Here is a 21,210-nt window from a genome sequence, read left to right as displayed (position 1 = left end):
GATCCTCCAAGCTCCAGGGGGTTCAAGAAAGCGCTAAGAGGCCTTAGAATGCCCTTGAGGCTGGCAAGGGAGCAGTAAAATGATCTCCATGCTCCTGTAAGTACGAGGGGGGTCTCAGAACTGGAAACTCTGCGTTATCTGCAAAGATAAAGCAAGCTGAACCTCTTCCCCAGGGACATTAGAGGCCTACGCTCTCTTTCTTCCCGAGGTGCTCTCCCTAAAACCCTGTGTACACAGCACAGTGTGAAATAGGAGTCCCTGATGATCAATCTCTGTGCAGGATGCTAGTGAAGGCAAGAATGTGAAAGTCCTCTCAAGGACGCCGAGGTACTACTGTGCCTCATCCAGGCTAGCGCCACTTTGCTGTTCTCCAACAGAGGCGACTTTCATCAATCTAAAGATGTAGCTTTTTTCCTAGAACTATAGTTACTTAGATAATTTGATCTGCTCCCTCTGTTTCTCCAGTAGTGCTCGTGCCTCGTGATTTATAAGGGCTTCAATATTTTTCTTTCATATTTAAAAACCCTTATGCAAATTCTGCCAGCAGCCCAGCAAACTGAAGTTTTTGCATTAATGCTCCATATTATTCACATACAAAAATTCCATTTAAATCTCATTATGCTTGTGACATAAATCCAAACAAACTAGAAAATGCCCCATGAAGGTGGAAAAGTGACATATGTTTTCCAGTCCCCCGGCAGAACAATGGAGAATGAAAAAAAATGATAAAGGTGCCCCCCATTTGGGACAATATACCAACGGACACATATGTTACTTTTCCACCTTTAACTGTTCACAGCCTTCCTGCTTTTATCTCAATAGCATTTAAATGAAGTATTTGTCAGCAACTTTTCTGGTAATGTGGCGTATGTGATTCAGTGAGAGTGTGAGCCCTGTTTCTGGAAACATAGCAGTATCCTGGGAAAATCATAAAAGGTCTGTCTGCTAACGGCATTTTTTGATTTCCCTCTAGGCAGTTCTTGGAGTTCGCAATATAATTTTTCTGTCATGTAGTATCAACAATACACCTTTCAGGGACTTAAGGATTAGCGGGGCCCCTGAGCTGCCTGTCTCAACTCGCTGAACACTGAACGTCCTTCATGTCATCATGTCTCATCTCTAATCCAGTTTTTCCTTGAAAAACAATTATAATGATATCTGCAAGTTACAGAGACTTTACAATGGTGTCCTGCACTCTTTCGGACCACTGCTAATTGCCAATTATTCCAAATTTTAATTCTGTAATGTGTTTAGTTTAGACATTTGGGGAATTGGAGAGGATCAGCTTTGGCTTTTTGCAATTGCAAATCTGAGTTTATCTGCCCTCTTGATATGAATAAGTTCAAACTGATACTTTGAAAGACACTATTACAATATCATAATCGTTTACATATTTTCTCAAGAAAAATGGATTTGGGCATAGCTTTCAGCAGTTGCAGGAATCTCTCAGAAGACTTAATAAGAGTCTCAAAAGATATGAAAGCCCTTGCCTGTTGAAAGTAGACTGAAGTCTTCAGCCAATGTTTACAGTTCTCTAACCGCTCTTGCCAAGCCTTCTAGGACTCCACCAGTAAAGAAGCCATGGTTGCTTCCAGGCAGCCCCCCTACTCCACTCCCGTGACCTCCTTCTCTTCTCTGTGGTCGTCAAGAGCAACGGGCATATATGATTCCCCATCCCTATCCCTTGTAGGGAAAGAGAATGAAAGAGATACAGAGAGGGAAATGGAGAGAGTGACCAGATAGGTAAATATGGGCAAAGAAACGAGTCTCATATGCCTACTGCCCGGAGTGCACTGCCCACTTATACCCACGTGCCTCCTACCCTTCCCTTCTCCACTCCAGCGTGGCTCCCTCAGGCAACCTCTCCCCACCTCTCCCACCGCACACTAGGTGGCGCTGTCTTGTGACGAGCCATCACAGCACCGTGCGCACTTCACACCACTCAGCTTGTCATCGTGAAGGCAGAACAGGCAGGATCGCGGCACTGCAGCCACACTGCCTGGGTTGCAATCTCAGCTCTGCCACTTACTGAGTGACTCTAGGCAAGGTAACTCCCCTTCTGTGCCTCAGTATCCTCGTCAGTAAAATATTGAGTTGTACATATACATTCTTTTAAATGCGCAGCAAATAGAAAGGGCTCAGTGAGTGAACCATAATATCATTATTTTATATATACAGTTGTCACTCTCTTCCGTTAGTAAACTGAAAGCCAGTAACGTTAGGGACTCTGCTTTGCTCAGTGCTTAGCTGAATAGATATTGATATATAAATAGATACCAGTGATCTGAAAGCATTCTTACAATTGTTAAAATGCGTAATTTCAGATATGTCTGTATGATGCTTTCTTTAATTTTTAAAAAAAATGTTATTGAGTTCTAATTGACATGTATTAACTGCACATATTTAAAGTGTAAACTTTGACAAACTTTGACATATGTTAATATCCTTGAAACCATCACCACATCAAGACCTTTAGAATCCCTCCCTTAAGTTCCTCCCCTGCAACCCTGCAACCACTGGTTTGCTTTCTATCACTATGGATTAATTTGCATTATCAAGAGTTTTATGTAAATGCACTCATCACTATGTACTTATTTTTGTGTGCTTCTTTTTTGACTCAGCATACTTATTTTGAGATTTATTCATAGTGTTATGTATATCAATATTTTGTTCTTTTTATTGCTGAGTAGTGTCATATTGTATGAATTATATCCTAGTTTGTTTATCCATTGTTAATAAACATTTGGGCTGTCTAGGATTGGGCTATTACAAAAAATCTGCTAAGAACATTGGACATATATCTGATTTTCTCTGGGGTGAATACCTATTAGTAGAATGACTGACCAAATAATAGGTGTAAGTTTAACTTTTTAACAAACTGCCAGACTGCTTTCCAAAGTGGTTGAAACATTTACATTTACATTTTACATTTCCACCAGTTCTTCCACTTCTTTGCTAATACTGGGTATGGTCAGTCTGTTTAATTTTTCATTCTAATAGGTACGAAGTAGTATCTTACTGTGCTCTTATTTACATTTACATTTACATTTCCTTAATAACTACTGTTGAATATCTTTTCATGTGCTTTGTCATCCATATATCTTCTTTGGTAAATTGTTCAAGTCTTTGGCCAATTTTTTAATTGGGTTGTTTGTTTTCTTACTGTTGAGTTTTGAGAGTTCTCTGTATTGTTGAAAGGTAAAACCTAGGCATATTAAAAATTTTAAGGGTTTATTTAAGAAAAAAATCAATTCAAATCAGGCAGCACCAACCTGAAAGTGGTTAGGAGCACTCCCCCTGCAGGAACTAGAGGAAAGACTTTTATAGAGAAGATGCAGAATCAAAGCAAGGAAATTATTTGATTGGCTATAGGTTAAGTGTTTGCCTTATTTTGAAAAGCCTTGTTGGTTGGTAGTCCTTAGGTTTTTATTTCTTAACCTTGAGGCATTTGTAGGCTTAGGTTCTGGTTTGCTTACATAGGCCACTAAGGTATTAGAAGCACCTCAGTCTAATGGCCTCCTTGTTTATTTTATTTAATAATTCCCCCATTTTGGACATCCTTGCATACATGAGAAATTGACCAAAAATCTGTTATTAGCACCACTCTCAGTCACCATCAAGGTTAAGGTGTTTTTGTATCATCACGAAACTCGAAGGTTATAATGTCAGATTCATGGAAAAACTATCTTTGTTGTTCATCTTGTTTCTGTTTCTCCAAGTACAGAGAGACCATCTGATTCACTGCTGATGGTTGCAAATGGGTACTTAAGACCCTTGAGAGAATACCATGCACCAGAGAGACTACAGTGATGACTAACAGGAGGATAAAACCAACAGGCTAAATTATGCTCCTTAGCCAGGACTCATATGAACCAAACCTGTTCCTTATCAAATAAATCAGGGAATGTACCTGAAGGGACATCAACCCGATTTAGCCAAGTGGTGTGTTTGTTAATTTCTTGTATTTTGCTACAATACCAGAGGTGTTGATCCAGGCACAGCAGTAGGTATCTGCCACAGCACAGACTCCTCCTTGTTCAGCCAGTAAGTAAGCTAAAGCAATCCTATTATCTAAAACCACCTTAGCAAGAAAGTTGAGTGACTTTTGTTGTACAGACATGGCCTTAGCAGTAGATTCAGTGATAATTCAGAGTTAAGGTGTGTTTTCTTCCCAAGCATTAACAAAGAGAAAAAGTACATTGGGAAAAGGCAAAAGGAATAAAGGTTTCATATTGAAGATGAAAATCTTGCTCTGTGATCTTCAGAGAGCTGTCTACCTCAAGATGCCATCTGCTTTTTAAGAAGAACCTCCCTAGTCAGTTTTAATATTAGATCTCTAGCTGGTGTAAAATTCTAAGAGTCTAGAGAAGCACTTTGTAATTGGGAGATGTAGACACAAGGTTCAAGACCCTGAAGTCTGACTGTAGGGGTAGTGAGGAAGACCTGGTACAGCTTCTTCCAACAAGGTTCCAGGGCAAACTTTATTCTTAGATTCCATATTAGAAGGGTGGGAGAAAATCAGAAACATTAGTTTGGAGAGTCATAGCCAGATATTTGAGGAAACTAGAAGAATTCAGGATCCAGTTTGGTTTACAGGTATATAACAAAACCTCAAAGATAATTAATAGGACTAGAATTTAATATCCACAAGACTGTGCTACAGTTTCCTACTGAAACAAAATTTTCTTCTCTCTACAGTCACCCTCATTTCTATCAAAGATATTCATAGTAAGACTAATTTGTTTCCAAAATAAGTCTAGTATCATTAACTTGGCCTGATTATTTACATAGTGCAGCAAAAACAGTGATTGACCCTACAGAATTTGTTTAAATCATCTTTGCTGGAACTTTTCATAAGGAATCTCAAATTGGATTTTTAAAACTTCTCGAGACTAAGAAGCCAAGCCATGAACTCACCATCAGACTTTGCCTGTAATATCTATAGTTTTGGGTTAATTCCTCTCTTCTCAAGGTCCCCAAAATATCCTGAGAGTTCTAGGGCTTCCAGGAAGTGACCTTTCTTCCTCACTTGGTAAGGCTTGGAATTCTGTAAGCTAGTTTTCCAAAGGGCTTTATTGGTTCCAGAAAGTCAACCTTAGCTCCTTTAAACTATCTGGTCATATGTGATTTTATGCACATCATTCACAGAGGTGACATTCCAGTCAAAGCCTTGGTAATGTAACAGTGTTTCTAATTGTTTCTAATTGTGTCCTGTTATAAAGAAAACAGATTCCTATTAAACTTATGAAAATAACTATATTACCCTGAAAATAAAAATATTCAATCACTTCCTGAGTTCTGGAGGGACCAGGTAGGGAGAAAAAAATATTGGGCTGGCCAAAAAGTTTGTTCAGGTTTTTTCTGTAAGATGTTACTTTTTGGCCAACCCAATAAATGTTTCAATTCTGTTTACAAAAGTTTATTTTGCCAAACTACCATAAGTCATAGATAGATTAAGAGAAAGAGAAAAGTTTCCTTAAACCTAGAAAACCAAAACATTAAAGAACCAGCAGGGCTTCCCTGGTGGCGCAGTGGTTGAGAGTCCGCCTGCCGATGCAGGGGATACGGGTTCGTGACCCGGTCCGGGAAGATCCCACATGCCGTGGAGCGGCTGCGCCCGTGAGCCATGGCCGCTGGGCCTGCGCGTCCAGAGCCCGCGCGTCCAGAGCCTGTGCTCCGCAACGGGAGAGGCCACAACAGTGAGAGGCCCGCGTACCGCAAAAAAAAAAAAAAAAAAAAAAAAAAAAAGAACCAGCAATCTTTCTAACAAAATGTCATAAAAACTTATAATCATCCTTATCTGTTCAGTCAATCCATGTTATTAATTCTTGTTCTGCTTGAATCCAGTTTTTCCTTTAGGGTTCTAGAAATTATTACCCAGTTCAGCCATATGATCATAAAGTATTCAGAAACCTATACTCTAGAGTATTTATCAGAGTCCTTTCAATAAATCTCTCTGAAAACAAAGCACTTCTGTAAAAACATCAAGGTAAAACAATAACTGTCTACAAAAAACCTTTGAATAAAGAGGCATGGTTATACATCTGATGAGAGTTTGATATGGAAGTACAGTTATTTCTGTAGCATACAGTAATTTAAGATAATAATTGAACAACAAGAGTATAGGCAAATTTCTATGAACTGCAAACAATTTCTGGAATATCTATATTAGTAACATATATCCATACACATATAACCTAAGGTTTACCATCACTTCTTATGTGACAATGATTCCCCCATAATTTAATATACCAAAGAAACCTAAGTAGTTCAATATCTCTCTTTCACAAGCTGAGACACAAATCCTTGAGATTTCCCAGGGACCCTCTGGGAAATCTCAAAGTTAGTTTGTTGTCAAAAAGACTCCATTTAGAATTTTATTTGGGGAAGTTGTCAAAATGGCAAAAGGTTTAAATATTTGATTACATAAAATCACAGATCATTATGAAATAATACTTAATTATCTATTAAACCAAAGTGATAAGAGAAGATTTTAAAGGCAAATACAGAAGGTTATATAGTTGTTTAAGAAAAAAAAACTTTTCTCTTTTAATATTGAGAAACTCAGCTCTCCCAAGAGATCAAAGACTTGATAAAGACAGCATGAAGCCTAAGAAATTATTTTGGTAAGACACAAAATCTATGCTTTTCAAGCAGACTACTCAAAGGGTAAAGAAAAACCCTTTCACGCTCACTTGGCAAAAGCAGACCAATAGCCCAAAACACTTCGTCATTTCAACACAGAGACAACCAAATTCTAATTTTGCACCAGGATATTTTTATATTAAGACTCATTCTTTAAACATTTAAATAAATCCATTCCAATCTTAGCCATCTTGACCACACATAAAATTTCTTTCCCGTATAAAAAAATAAATAAAATAAAACTCAAAAAATAAATTTCTTTCCCAGGATTCCTTTTCCATCAACTTTCTACAACTTTTTAATATTCATTCAGGTATTGGCCTATATTTTTTCCTCTTTCTCATTCTGGAACAACCAGTCATTCTACTTAGGGCAAAACTATTTTTTCCCTTAACAACAATAACAAAAACCATGCCGTTTATACCTTGGCTTATCCAAAAAAACCATTCTACTTTTCTTACCTACTTTTCATACGTAGTATTTCCTTTCATTCTTATTATTTCTAGAAGTTTTAATTACATATATTCATTAGAATTCTTAACCCTCAGAAACCTTTATTTCTTAGTGAAAACTAAGAAGTAAACAATTGTGGCGACTGTCTGTTACACTATTATCCTATGTATTTTATAAATACACTTTTTAAATTCTAGAAATATATCCTTCCTTGTGGTAAAATTTTCGTAAAATTTTCAATGTGGCACAAGACATGTTTAAGAATAAACCCAAATATCTTAAGTTCCTCTAATAAAACAACAAAAGTAGATAAACGTATGTTCAGTAATTAATGTTTCAGTATTTTATCTTATTTTGGCAATAATCTAGATATTCCATGAATATGCTTTATTTAACTTAACTTACTGTAACATTAAGGTTTCAAGTTACCAAAAAGACTTTGGAAACGATTTTTAAGTAAACATACCATAAAACATAATTATTGTTGAAAAGTTTTCTAATAAACTTTTATCTTATTTACATCTATTTAAATTTCTTGTTCTTAACAGTTATGTTTAGCTTACTCATAAAAATTTCACAAGATATTAAACAGCTAACCATCATCATAAGTTATTTTTCTTGCTGACAAATTTTGTAACAGATAACATGAGCTTATCTGACTTTTGGTAAATCCAAGTAGAATAAAAGTTGCGTGTCTGCATTATATATAATCTTGATAAGTCTGAAGACATGCCTATTTTAATTAAAGCAACAAACTTAAACTAGTTTTTATTTGCTGAAGGTTATTCCAAATCATGAGAACTTGAAAAACATTTGAGTTAGTTTCTACATTTCTGAGGGAATACTTAATTTATACAAGTGCTTATTTTTCCTTAAGCCGATTGAATAGAGCTCTTTTCAAATTTTGGCAACACCATCCACAGGTAGAAAAATCACACATCTATAACATATAGAGAGAGACATACATAAACATATAGACAGACTCAAACAGGGATCTTACAGCTTTCATTTCAAAATTTTAGTCATGAGACAGGTATAATAATGCAAAACTCACTAGTGTATAAAAGAACAGTTGGATCCGAATTGTGTTTCTGGCAGATGAAAATAAGTTGAGGTTTCCTGCTCAGATGGCTTAAGCTTTATACTAACATTTGTGGAGAAGACTTTTAACATTTTTTATTCACCTAGTTTCCAAACAGCTTCTTTTTTTTTTTTTCTTCTGATAAGAATTACCTCACTGAAGTTTGCGTTTCAAAGAGATGGTTCTTGGTTCTTAGAGAAGACCTGGTAGAACATTTACATCTCAAAGGCATAGAGAAAGGATGTAAGTTCCTCCAAAAAGGACTTTTGTTTCCTAAGTCAAGATCTTTTACACTGCAAGCCTTTGAGATGAATAGGGGAGGTTTGGGGAATGGTAAAAAGGATAGGTTAGCTTTGAATTGCTCCTAGAGCCACATTTCTGTTCTTGTAAAGACTCGATTTGTAAGACAAGTACGGTTGTTTTTTAATTCCTCAAAGCATTGAGTTGCAACCTGGATGATATCAAGGAATTGACCCATCCACCCAACTATATTATCTTCAATTTGCTTATATATATATAAGGTAGAAGATTTCCTACTAAAATGGAAATCAAAAGATTCCTATGTTCTAGATTTAGAGTTATGTGCCCTTGGAATGTTTCAGTAAATTCTTCCACAATGGCTTCAGAATGTTTTCTTTCCCTCTGGGTATGTATTTCATTTTAACTTAGGGGAAAAGGCCTTTTAAAAAGTTTCTATCAAGCTGTGAATATCAGTTTCCAATTTGCCCAACTTCCAACCATAGAATCCATTTAAAAAAAAATCTTTCAAATATCTTATTATTAGGTTTTAGCTGGGACAAACAGTAAATATTCCTGGCAGTAATGCAGTACTGAACTTCTTTCTTTTTTTTTTTTTCTTTTTCCTTTAAACCAAAGGTATACCTATCAAGTGACTCAAAACCAAAACAAATAAGCCTTTTATGGCTTAATCATGGATACAAGAGCCATCGCCTAAGAGAGTGCAAAAGATGCAGGCTTCCCAAGATCCAGAACCACTGCCAAAGATAACCAAAAGAAAGTAAGATTTAGTCAGTTCCCATGAGACTGGCAGCAGTACACAGGACACTAACCACAAATGGCAGAAGTCAAGCCACGTTCTCAGGACACAAAGCAATACAAAGAAGAAAAAAATAGCTGTCCCTGGGAGGGAAAGGATCTATAACCAATGGGTACCCCATAAACAAACTCACAAGTGTCTGAATTTGAAAAGGAAGGGACAACATGAAATGTTACCTTCCTCTCTCAACCAGGCGCTACAGACAGAAATTTGAAAGAGCTGGCTTTGATAAGAATTCTCACCCTTCTCCAGCTTCTGCCAGTTTTCCTAGGATTCCATCTGCAAGCTCCAGAGTGAGCGGAATGTCTCAGCAGGTCCCATCCTGGTCACCAGAAACCATACAGGAGAAAAAATATCTTTCTCTCTACCCTCTACATTAAATTCTTGGCTCCAAGATCGCTTTTTCTCTAGGGCACCAAGTAAATTGATAAGCTTATCTAGGCTAAAAGTTTCCCACTGTGGCTACTGTAATTATCTTCAGTAAGGTTCAGACAGACACAGGTCTGGGCCCATAATTTTTATATAGATGGTTAGCCAGAGTCCCAGGTGGAGGAGTCCCAGACTCTTTGGACTCAGAGGAACCCATTTTCTCTCTTATTTGCCCCCATTGAAACAACATTTTAGTTACCTGGGGCCTCACACTGGACCCAGTACATTTTAAGTCAGATTCAGCTCAATCTCAGATATAGTCCAGAAAAAGAAATGTTCATATAAAGTCTGAGAGCTCAGAGCACAAAAACTGTGAAGCTCAAGTGAAACCAAGTGACCCTGTGTGGCCCTCCTGGGCACAAATCGTTTCTGTGTCCCCCGTTTCTTATTTGCAGGGAAAAGTCTTCAGCCTCCTTGACCTTCCCTGAGCTCCAAAGGACAGATTCAAACAGTTGCTAATCAGGGAAGGGAGGGAAGGCAGGAACAAGGGAGGAGCAGTCAAGAAACAATAGTGCAGTCTTGGGGCAGGGTCCTGGTTCCTTCTCAAGGAGTATACATAACAATATCTTTCAGTTCTTCTGCAGGAACTAAGGCCCCCATCCAGGTGGAGGACAGTAACTTCAGGCTGAATGCAAGATTCCTGGAGCACTGCCCTGTTACTTCACCACCAACCAATGAGAAGAAAGCCACACACCTTGCAGCCCCAACCCAAATTTTGCCTATAACAGCTTCTCCCCCAAAACCACCCAGGAGTTCAGGGGTTTTGAGCACAAGCCACCTGTTCTCCTTGCATTGCCCTACAATAAACTTTTCTCTGCTCCAAACTCCGATGCTTCAGTTTGTTTGGCCTCACTGGGCATCGGGTACACGAACTTGGTTCAGTAACACATCTGAAAAGGACTTACCTGTGATCTCCAGAGATAGCAAGAAAGCAGTGAGCACAAAGGGCTCAGGGGCTACCTTATGCCTGCTCATTGCTTGTTGCTCCTGGAGGCCATCAGGGGTCTCCACTTCTGGCACCAGAACAGTTAAAAGATAAACTGAGGCATATTAAAAATTTTAAGGGTTTATTTGAGCAAAAATCTATTTGAATCAGGCAATGCCAAACAAGAAGTGCTTAGGAGTGTTCCACCAACAGGAGCAAGGGAAAAGACTTAATAGAGAAAGAGCAGAAGCAAAGCAGTGAAATTGAGTGACTGTAGCTTAAGCATTTGTCTTCTTTGGAAAAGGTTCGTTGGTTTGTAACTGGTAGTCCTTAGGTGTTGATTTCTTAATCCTGGGGCATTTATAAGCGTAGGCTTTGGTTTGCTTACGTAGGCTGCTTAAGGCATTAGAACCAACTCAGTTTAATGGCCTCCTTGTTTAATTAATTTAACAATATATTCTGCTTACAGGTTCTTTACCAGATACATGTTTTGCAAATTTTTTCTTCCAGTCTGTGACTTGCCTTTTTCTACTCTTATGAAAGAGCTAAAGTTTTTTATTTTGGTAAAATTGAGTTTTTAAATGGATCATGCTTTTAGTGATATATCTCAGAAATTTTTGACTAACCAAGATCATAAAGATTTTCTCCTATGTTTTCTTATAGAAGTTTTATAGTTTTTAGGTTTCTACTGGTATGTCTTCAAGTTCATTAATCTTAGTTTCTTGTTGTCTCTGCCATGTCAAACTATTATATGTATAATGTGAGGGTAAAATAACAATAGATTCAGGAATGCAAGGAATCAGAAGTTTTACTTCCCATACATCTGTGTTTAAGATGCTATCATAGGACATGGAATCTTGGGGAAAGGAGCCAACACAGAGTAAAAATAACAAAAAGTCCTAGATTAAGCCTTGTTCAAAAGACCTTGCCAGTAAATAGATCAGAACAAGAGGAAAGAGGGAGAGGGACGGTCTCCGGGAGAGAGGGGGAATAAGGGAGTGGAAGTGTGCTAACAGATTACTGGACATGCTTGATTATTTGAAAAATATTATAGTTATTCATTTGACAAGTTTTTACCCCAAAGAAAAAAAAGTTAAAAAAGAACATAAAGATAAGCAAACTTAAATTGCCCAATAATTAACTGCACGAAAAACAAAAAGTTATACAAGAGGAAGTCTAATAATACTGTGCCATATGTTTTGACAATGAAAAATAGTTACTTACTTGTAATAATACAAAAACTGTCAGATAATTAACCAAAAAAATCTACTATACCTCAATTGGGAGAATGGGTAAGTTCTAGGGTAGTTCTAGGAGGGTAAATCCTCAAATACCACTAGAGAACTTTAAGAGATATTGTCTAAAATTAAAGAACCAATAATATAAGAGTATTTCCTAGAAATATGGAGATAAATGCCTGTTAACAGACAGAAGAATTTAAAGTGATTGCCTCTGGGCTGTGGGATGGTAGGGAGGGGGTTTCTGTGGAAGGTTTAAGCCAAGGAACTTCTCTCAGAGAGTGGAGAAAGAAAACCAAAGAATGGGAAGTGTTGTATTTTTTAAATGATGTACATATATTACTTTGTTTTCAAAAATTGATTTTTTAAGAGAGTGGTTAATTCAAACATTTACTTTTCAGCTGCTTGCCTGTGAGTCTCATAAATAGAGCCTTTGGCTAAAGGAAAGCAACAGGGCAATATGGCCACCCAGGGAGAAGGCACTTCACGGTATCTGCCTTTTCCTTCATCTTGTGGGAACATCTCACATTCCATTTCCTCTCTTGGCCCTCTTGGACTTCTATTCCCATCTCTGCAATCTTCCCCGCCCTAAAGGAGTCCCTGAGAGGTCACTCTGCTCTAAAATTGGAATAAATCATTGCTTTTAAAGGGCAAGTTATGCTTTTGACAGGATGAACTGCACGAGGGCAGGGTGTGGAAGTTGTGGATTATACTCAAAATGCAGACACAGTTTATTTCAAGTGGTGTCAGCCCACTATATGCAATTCTGCTGCAGGCAGATGCAGTGTTCTTAGGGCTGCTGGGTGATGGGGACGTCGCTGTGGTCTTCTCTGGCTACTCTGTTCAGGGGAGGAGGTGTGGTTGAGGAAAACAGCCCAGTTCAGACAATGCAGCAGCTGCCTTGACTAAGAATAGAATCCCATGTTTGATTTGAATTAGCCATTTGAAACAAGAGCAAAACAGCTCTGAAAGTACTACCATCTGTTTTCCTTTAAGGCTGGGTCATAAATAACAAGATGAAAATATATTTCCTGTTCTGGATTTGTGACCTGAACTGCCTTCTGCTGCGTTGTCACTGACCACTTTTGCTATACACCCACATGACATTCATTGGGGAGCTGTTGGCTGTAAGGTGGTTAGAATTTGTTGTTGTTGTGTTTTTCAATCTCTATATGGACGAAGAGCTCCTTTATTTCACCCTTCACTTGTTAAACAAGGAAATATAAGTAAATTATTCTCTGTGTATTTTTTAAAAAGCAATTCACACCAAACAGCCAAGTGTTCAAACTGTTGCTGTTGCCAAGCACACTTTTGCTGCAAATTCCTGCCTGGTAGAAGGATATCTTCCAGGTCAAGGTCAAAGTGAATGAAGAAGTAAGGGAGAAGACGGGAGCTCATCCACATCTATTACTCACCAGGCATTGACCTGCTAATCCCAATAACATAGGATGGAGAGAAGAGAGAAACATCGAGAGAGAGAGAGAGAGAGAGAGAGAGAGGATTCCAAAAGAGCAATATTTCTTTCCATGCTGGTCACCAGACAGTACTTGCGTCCTTCTTAGCTGGGAATTCCAGCAATTGTAAACTATGATTTATCAGCTCTTTCTCCAGTTATTTTTTTCATTCTCATTCACACCAAAAAAACTCTGATTGTGTTTCTTTGATAATTCAAAGGGAAAAGGCCACGAAGGCTGGTAGGCCATCCCATTTGTGTGCGCCTTGGGCAGCTGCCAATATATTCTGGGAGGCATTTCAAATGACAGACACGCAAACATGAAATGTACCATAAAGGGCTGTGATTTCTGCAAGTTTTAGATCGGCCAGCTGTGAAAGAAGCTGTACTTAACAGTGAATGTCTCCACATGTTTAAATGTTCTTTTTAAACGATTTTGAAGAAAAAGGCAGACTTAGAGCAACGGAAATGTTAGAAGGCATATCCATGAGTTAATGAAAGCGTTGCCTTGGAGACCTGGTACAAATGCTGAGTGCCCTTGATGAAGCCAGACACTTGGCAGTGATGGAGCCCAAGCAAAGCAGTCACCACGCCGCCATCAACTGAGACTTCATAACAGAAAGACAAGGGTGGGGAGAACCTGGTCATCTCATGCTTAGACTAACACAAAACCTTCTGACAGGCCTTCCTGCTGCAGGCTCAGCCCATCCTGAGCACTCTGGACCATGCTGTCAGATTACTCTTCCTGAAAAGAACAAAGCTTCTGAAAACAAAACAAACAACAAACCCTCCACTCATCATCCCCCATTTTGGCAAAACAGTCCCCAACCTGCCCTTGCAGCCTGACGTCCCTCCCCTGGAGGACCACAACGCCCCGCCTCCACTCCTTCCATGCCCTTGCCCCATTTCCATCCAGAAGGCTGCCAGTCCATCCTCCAGACATGGTCCCACTGCAGCTTTCCCAGAGTCTGCTCCACCACCCAGCCCATGGGAGCTCCGTGACAGAACAAAGAGATAAATGTAAATATACTTGAGAAACACAGCATACTGAGTTTCCCTTTTGGAGAGTTAGTATGTATTTGTCATAAAAAGGCTCTGAGAAATCACACAGTGAAGAAACCCATTTCACTTTTTTAAACCAGTGGTACCCAAATGTCTTTGCCCTCAGGACCCTTTTACTCCTAACAAATTAGGGATTCGTTTAGAAACCACAGGAAAACATTAATTCAAACTCCATCTCTTTCAGAAAATCACTTCCAAACACTCCATCCCATCCCTCTCGCCCCTCTGAACCTAGTACAGTTATTGTTCGCACCTCTAGTTTGATATATTTGTAATGGCTGATTAGGCATGGATGTCAAAACAATATTAATCATAATCATAACAGATACCATTTAAGAAGAACCAGCTACTTTCCAGGGATGATACTAGATGCTTTGCAGATATAACCTTAGTTTATTCAGTTCTAACAACACTGGGAGGTAGACGGTATTATCCCCATTTTACCAATAAGGAAACCAAAGTTCCTTCAAAGTTTGAGTAACACAGCTAGCAAGGCATGGACCTGTGCGTCCATTCTGGGTCTTTGTGTAACCCATACGCCAAGGTCTCTTCTAGCATTCTGTGCATTCAACTAGATGGGCCACTCCTTAAGAATCAGAGACCATGTTGCCTTTCTGAGTAGCTGGTATGTGGCAAATGCTCAGCATATATGTCCTTTAATTGGCTGCTGAAACTCTCCTAAGAGCAGCAATAGAACAACAGACTGTATACAGATTCATGAGCTTTGCAGAATCAGTGTATATTACACTATGCCCTCCACTGCCCTTTTTAAAAATTCTTTTAAATTCTTATCAGAGAAAATTCTATATCTCCTAAGATAACTTCTTATTCTGCAACAAACTACATAATTCTTAAAGGTGTTTGAAGCCATTACAACTTACTGGCATAATTAGTAAAGGATAGACATCTTTAGTAGAAACAACTTTTGAGCATCCTGCTATCTTCTCTCTGAGGTTGAGGCTGGTGCACCACGATGGGGCATGCTCGGTACACTCATTGTAGACTGGGATACTGATGACTGGTAGCCTCCCTCCTCCCTGACAAGCAGTAGAATCATAGTTGGGTTAACAGCCTTGATTATGGAGTTGGAGTTCTGGGTGGTACAGGATGGTGACCAAAAGCCAGATACCAGCACCAGACTGCCTGGGTGGAAATCCCAGCTCTGTCTCTTACAAACTGTGTGACTTGGCACAAGTTACCACACCTCTTCCTGCTTGACTTTCCCCACAGGTAACATGGGGAGAATAATACTACCTACCCCAGAGCACTGGTATGAGTAGAAAATAAGATACTACATGTCAAGTACTCCCAAAGAATGCCTGGCATGTAGTAAACATTCAGTAGCTGTTGGATATTTTTACTCTATTCACGAGCTAAATGGAGCTCTTGGTTGATCGTTCCCATAACTATTTTTACATAAAAGTGAACAATAATAAGCTAAATGATATTGAATATTTACTACATGCTAGATACATTCTAAGTGCTTTCTAGACATCTTCTCATTCAAGCCTCTTTACAACCTTTAGGTAATCACTAGTTGCATTCTCATTCTACAGATGGGAAACTGAAGGCCAGTGATTAAATAACTTGTCCAAGTCCATTTCGTAAGTGATGGTACTGGATTTAAACCAAGCTCTGCCTGGATGCAAAGCCCATAGTGCTCATCACTATTTTGTGTGCCATCTATATACATACATACAAGGTCATCAACTGTAACAAAGCTATTGTGATTGTGCCTTTGCTCTTACCATTCTCCAGGCTGCTAAGCCCACCTTATATGGTCCCCACCTACCCAGATTCTACTCCTCAGTGAGCCTGACTCCTCCTCGGCATCTTCCCAGACACCTGCTTCTCATGTCAGAGCCACGCTTAGCACTCATGGACTGAAACACACCATTAAGCTCTTTACTGGTTTCATGTCCCTCCAACTGCATGTTGCAACCAAGAGGCAAAACTACATTTTATATTTTTCTTCTATGTCACACAATTCTTAAGAAATATTCATGGACTGATGAGCTCGTTACTTAATATATTAAGTTTTAGCTTCCACTTAGGTTTAAGACGTTGTCAGTGACAGCATTTAGAAGAAATATTCTTCCTGATCACTTTTGGAAAGACCAGTATAAAAACTTCAAGTTATTATACTCATGTTAACCTTTACCACATGAGCATACTCATATCTCTGTGTTAGATCTTCCTGCATGTTTTGTTAGGAAGTGTTATATGAAGAGCCACATGTCCTTCATATTCACCTTTTGTCCAGTTTAGTTTCATTTCAGCATATAAACTACGTCTTATATCATTGGTAAAAGAAAAAGAACAAAGTTATATGCATGGTTATTTTTCAAGATAAAAGAAAAATGAGGGTTAAGGGAAGGACTTCAAAGTTAATTTACCAAAATCCAACTATATCCTTGACCTGTGCAGACCCCAATAAGGCATTAATTACAAAAGGATTAACACTCTTCTCCACTGTAACAATGGACTCCTCTGTCAATAGGAGGTGATAACGATATTTGCATTCATCCATTAGCATGGGATTCACAGATTATGAGAAAGGTCTTAACACTCTTCCTAAATGAAGTTAAGCAACGCTGTGAAGGGGAAGAGCTACTTTCATAGTCTAAAAGGACTTGAGCGATTTAGAAAAATCCCAGCAACACTTTGCCCTGTGCTCTGCCCAGAGCTCGTAGGGGGCGCTATGAACGTGTTAACTGGCAATATTTATCCTGTTTGCATGCAACTGGGGACACTGCATTAGCAACTGACTCCAAGGATATGGTACAAGAAAATATTTCCCTGTTCTTTTGCACTATATACCCAGCCTTCCCCTTTTCCTCTGCCCACTTGGATGACTGTCCAACTTCAGAGTGGATGCAATGACTCAGTGGGAGAGATATAAATAAACATTTTCTTCCCTGAATGATTCAACATGTTACAGCCATGTTGGAACAGAGAATACCATTAGCATGGTAAACTTTACTTATAAACATTTAGAGTTATTTTTGCTTAACTGAATTCTGCTACCAGTTCTACTGCCTATCCCTTGAAATAGGATTTTGTACTTTTTGTGGAATGACACGATGCTTTAAAAATGTAACAGATATAAGGATACCCGGGCCAGGGAAAGAAAAAAGGATTTATGAATAGTATACACACCCTCAGTGGAATTTTTCTTACTCTTTGAAGTCTTCCCATCTAGGTCAAGTCAGCAATGCTGCCAAAGTCTTCATGGGCATAAGGAAGCCTTTCACATGCTTATAACCTTGAAAGATAAATGAAAGACTAGCTAAGAACTTTCCTTACATGTTCATTTTTCCTCCTTGAAAGGATAGTTGACTGAAAATAAAACAGAGTTGACAAGAGTGCCAAATCGCGCCATCTTTCTGCCACTATTTATTTTATTTTATTTTTTTTTCCTTTTTGCGGTATGTGGGCCTCTCACTGTTGTGGCCTCTCCCGTTGCGGAGCACAGGCTCCGGACGCGCAGGCCCAGCGGCCATGGCTCACGGGCCCAGCCGCTCCGCGGCATATGGGATCCTCCCAGACCGGGGCACGAACCCGTATCCCCTGCATCGGCAGGCGGACTCTTTAACCACTTGCGCCACCAGGGAGGCCCTCTGCCACTATTTAAACTCGGCACTTTTTTCTCACACATTTGAGCTCTGAGCCAACAGAAGGGGACAGGGAGGGCAGCAGCATGTTAGAGGCCGGGTATGGGAGGCAGGGTGCTAAGTGGACCCCCACGGTCTTCACCTACTTGTGCTGTGAATGTGACTGTTACCGCACAGGGAGAAAAGAAATTTTGCACGTGTAATTAAAGGAACTAAGCAGCTGGCCTTGAATTAACCAAAAAGGAGATTATGTGGGAGAGCCTCAACTAATCATGTGAGATCTTTAAAAACAAAGTGTTTTCTCCTTCTGGTGGCAGAAAAGGAAGAAAGGGAGATTAGAAGAGGGGGACGGATTCTGCATGAGGGAGGCCGTCCATCGCTGAGATGGAAGGAACGGTGAGGCAAGGATGTGAGCGTGCCCCCTAGGAGCTGAGAGTGGTACCAGGCCTGTGGCTAACAAGAAAACAAGGATTTCACTCCTGCAACCACAAGGGCCTGAATTCTGCCAACAATCTAAATGAGCTTGGAAGTGAGACAGGAGGGAAGGGGTCAGGGCACAACCATGAAAGGAATGACACAGCCATTGAGGATATGACAAAAACTGCTTAAAACCAACTAGGCCCAAGATGGCGTAGACCTTGAGCCTCATTATACGCCCCTTGTAACACATTAGCATGCTAAATGACACACCCACAGGTGCCATGACAATTCCGAGGCTGACCATAAAAGGCCAAGAAGTGGGTGGTGGCCCACTTCCTGGAAATCCCTGCCCCTTCCCCAAATAGTTGCAATAATCCTCTCACGTGTTAGCGTATGAAATTACCCAACCCATAAAAACTAACCACCCCATACCCCTTCTGAGACAGACCACATTCTGCCTATGAAATGTGCATCTCTCCAAATAAACTCACTTTCACTTTACTCTGGATCTCTCTTGAATTCTTCCCTGGTGAAGCCAAGGACCCTCACTTGGTGGCCTGTTCCAGGGACTCGCCCAAGCCGTGGGACATGACTGCCTTCTCTTGCCCCATCCTCCTGCAACAGAACCATTCTTTCCAGAATCTCCAGCTTAGCCCTCCTAGCCCCTTGATTTTGGTTTTGTGAGACTCTAAGCAGAGAATCTAGTTGCACCTACCCAGACTATTGACCTACAGAATTACGAGATAGTAAATGGGTACTGTCTTAAGCTCTTAAATTTGCAGGAGTTTGTTACAAAGCAATAGAAAATGAATTCACTTAGTATTAACGGAGAATCGGTCTCCATACATTCCCACTATTCTCCTGTTCCAAGTTTCCTTTCCAACCAAAATATCTTCTTTGGTTCCTTAATATACCTTTTGCTTTCTCCTAGGCAGCCTTTACACACCTTAACTTGCTATCTTGAAAGGCCTCTTTTCTGTTTAGCCAAGGCCTTTGAGACCAACCTAGAGCTTATAACCTGAAGGAAAGGAGCCTGACACAGTTTTCTTTCCAAATTCAAGTCATCTCACCTGAATAATTCAACTGTCATTCAATGATGTCCTGCTTTGTGGCACCTTTTCCTATGTGGTCTATATTCTTATTTTACTCTTATTTATTTTCTTGTTTATTAGATAGTAAAGCTCTCGAAAGCAAGTGCTTCTAATTTTTATCCCCTACTCTACCTAATACATCCCTTGTACATCACAGGCACCCTGTAAATATTTGTTCAGTTGTTTTGTTCTGAAGTATCACTCTTTAATCTTAATGAGATTAAATGACACCAACAGTCCAAAGAAAACCTCATTAGCCAAGCAACAGGAATCTCAGCAGTGACCTGCCCCACATTCTACTTGGCCTTTCACTACCATGAACCCCAAACACACTTAAACTGTCAAAATTAAAAATGTAAGTGCAAAAACAAGATAATCACAGAAAGTAATGTTTGCCAATTGATTTGTGTGACTTTCAGTGACATTGTAAGCTCCCAACTATCCCCTGAGCTGCCAATTTGCATAGAAAGGGATGCTTTCTCTATGGACCATGTTTACCATGAATACACTATTCGCATGAATGTGCAGGAGAGGAAAAGACCAGCAGAAAATATAAAACATGTTGGGTTGAACGTCATGAACAATTAAGAATGATCCACATAACAGGCGTGAAGAAGCAAAAGCCAGAAGTTACCCGCGGTGTTGCAAGCCATGCAGATTGGCTTTAATCCCTTGAAATACAAATAGGGCTTAAGATCCCAGCTAAGACATTTACTAAACTAAATGAACCTATTTTAAAGTTTCAGGGAAAAGCAACAAGAATGCAATTTGGAAAAATAATGAAAGTCAACTTCGTCACACTCCAATGTTTCTACCCAACCCCAGAGCAACACGTTGCTCCATCACCATATGAAAATCCAACTCAAACTTTAAAAATATTACTATCGGGCCTCCCTGGTGGCGTAGTGGTTGAGAGTCCGCCTGCCGATGCAGGGGATGCGGGTTCGTGCCCCGGTCTGGGAGGATCCCATGTGCCGCGGAGCGGCTGGGCCCGTGAGCCATGGCCGCTGGGCCTGCGCATCCGGAGCCTGTGCTCCGCGGCGGGAGAGGCCACAGCAGTGAGAGGCCCACTTACGGCAAAAAAAAAAAAATTAAAAAAAATAAAAATATTACTATCTATTTTTCTTTGTTTCTTGAAGGAAAATGTGAAATGAAAATCAATTTTACGTGTATTTTATGTGCTCTCTGTTATATACAGAATTATAGAACTTGAGGGCTGGCTGAGACTCTGACAGGCTATTTTGTTTATTCTTCTCCATTAGGCAGGCCCACACTTAATCCTTCCTTGATAGGAAAATCTCTATCGTTTTTAAAGACTTTCAGAGATTTCTCAGACTCTCTCTAACTCACCAAGGTAGTTAATAACTTTTCTTATTATCTAGCCTAAATCCTTCACACTATGCTTAAGACTCATTTCTTCTTGTCTGACTGTTCACTAGAGGTACAGGGAATAATTTATCACTCTCTTTCATATAAGAAATACTCATATACTGATAATAATTATGGAATTAGCTCTGCAATCTCATGATGCAATATTCCAAGGTTGTTGTGGTTCTCTGCAAAATATTCTGCAACTTCTCTTGCTTTCCTTTACCTATCAACTCAAAAATGGTTGCTACCCTCTGTTAAGGATTTAATTACCTGATTCTGAAGTCCTTGGTAGTTCTTGTATGTTACACCTTGGGCATCTGTCCAGGGCTGTATCTCAGGAATATGGGATGAAATCAATCATCCAAGGCTGT

Source organism: Mesoplodon densirostris, chromosome 12 (genome assembly GCF_025265405.1).
Source record: "Mesoplodon densirostris isolate mMesDen1 chromosome 12, mMesDen1 primary haplotype, whole genome shotgun sequence".
Taxonomy (NCBI): domain Eukaryota; kingdom Metazoa; phylum Chordata; class Mammalia; order Artiodactyla; family Ziphiidae; genus Mesoplodon; species Mesoplodon densirostris.
This window is presented reverse-complemented; position numbering follows the sequence as displayed.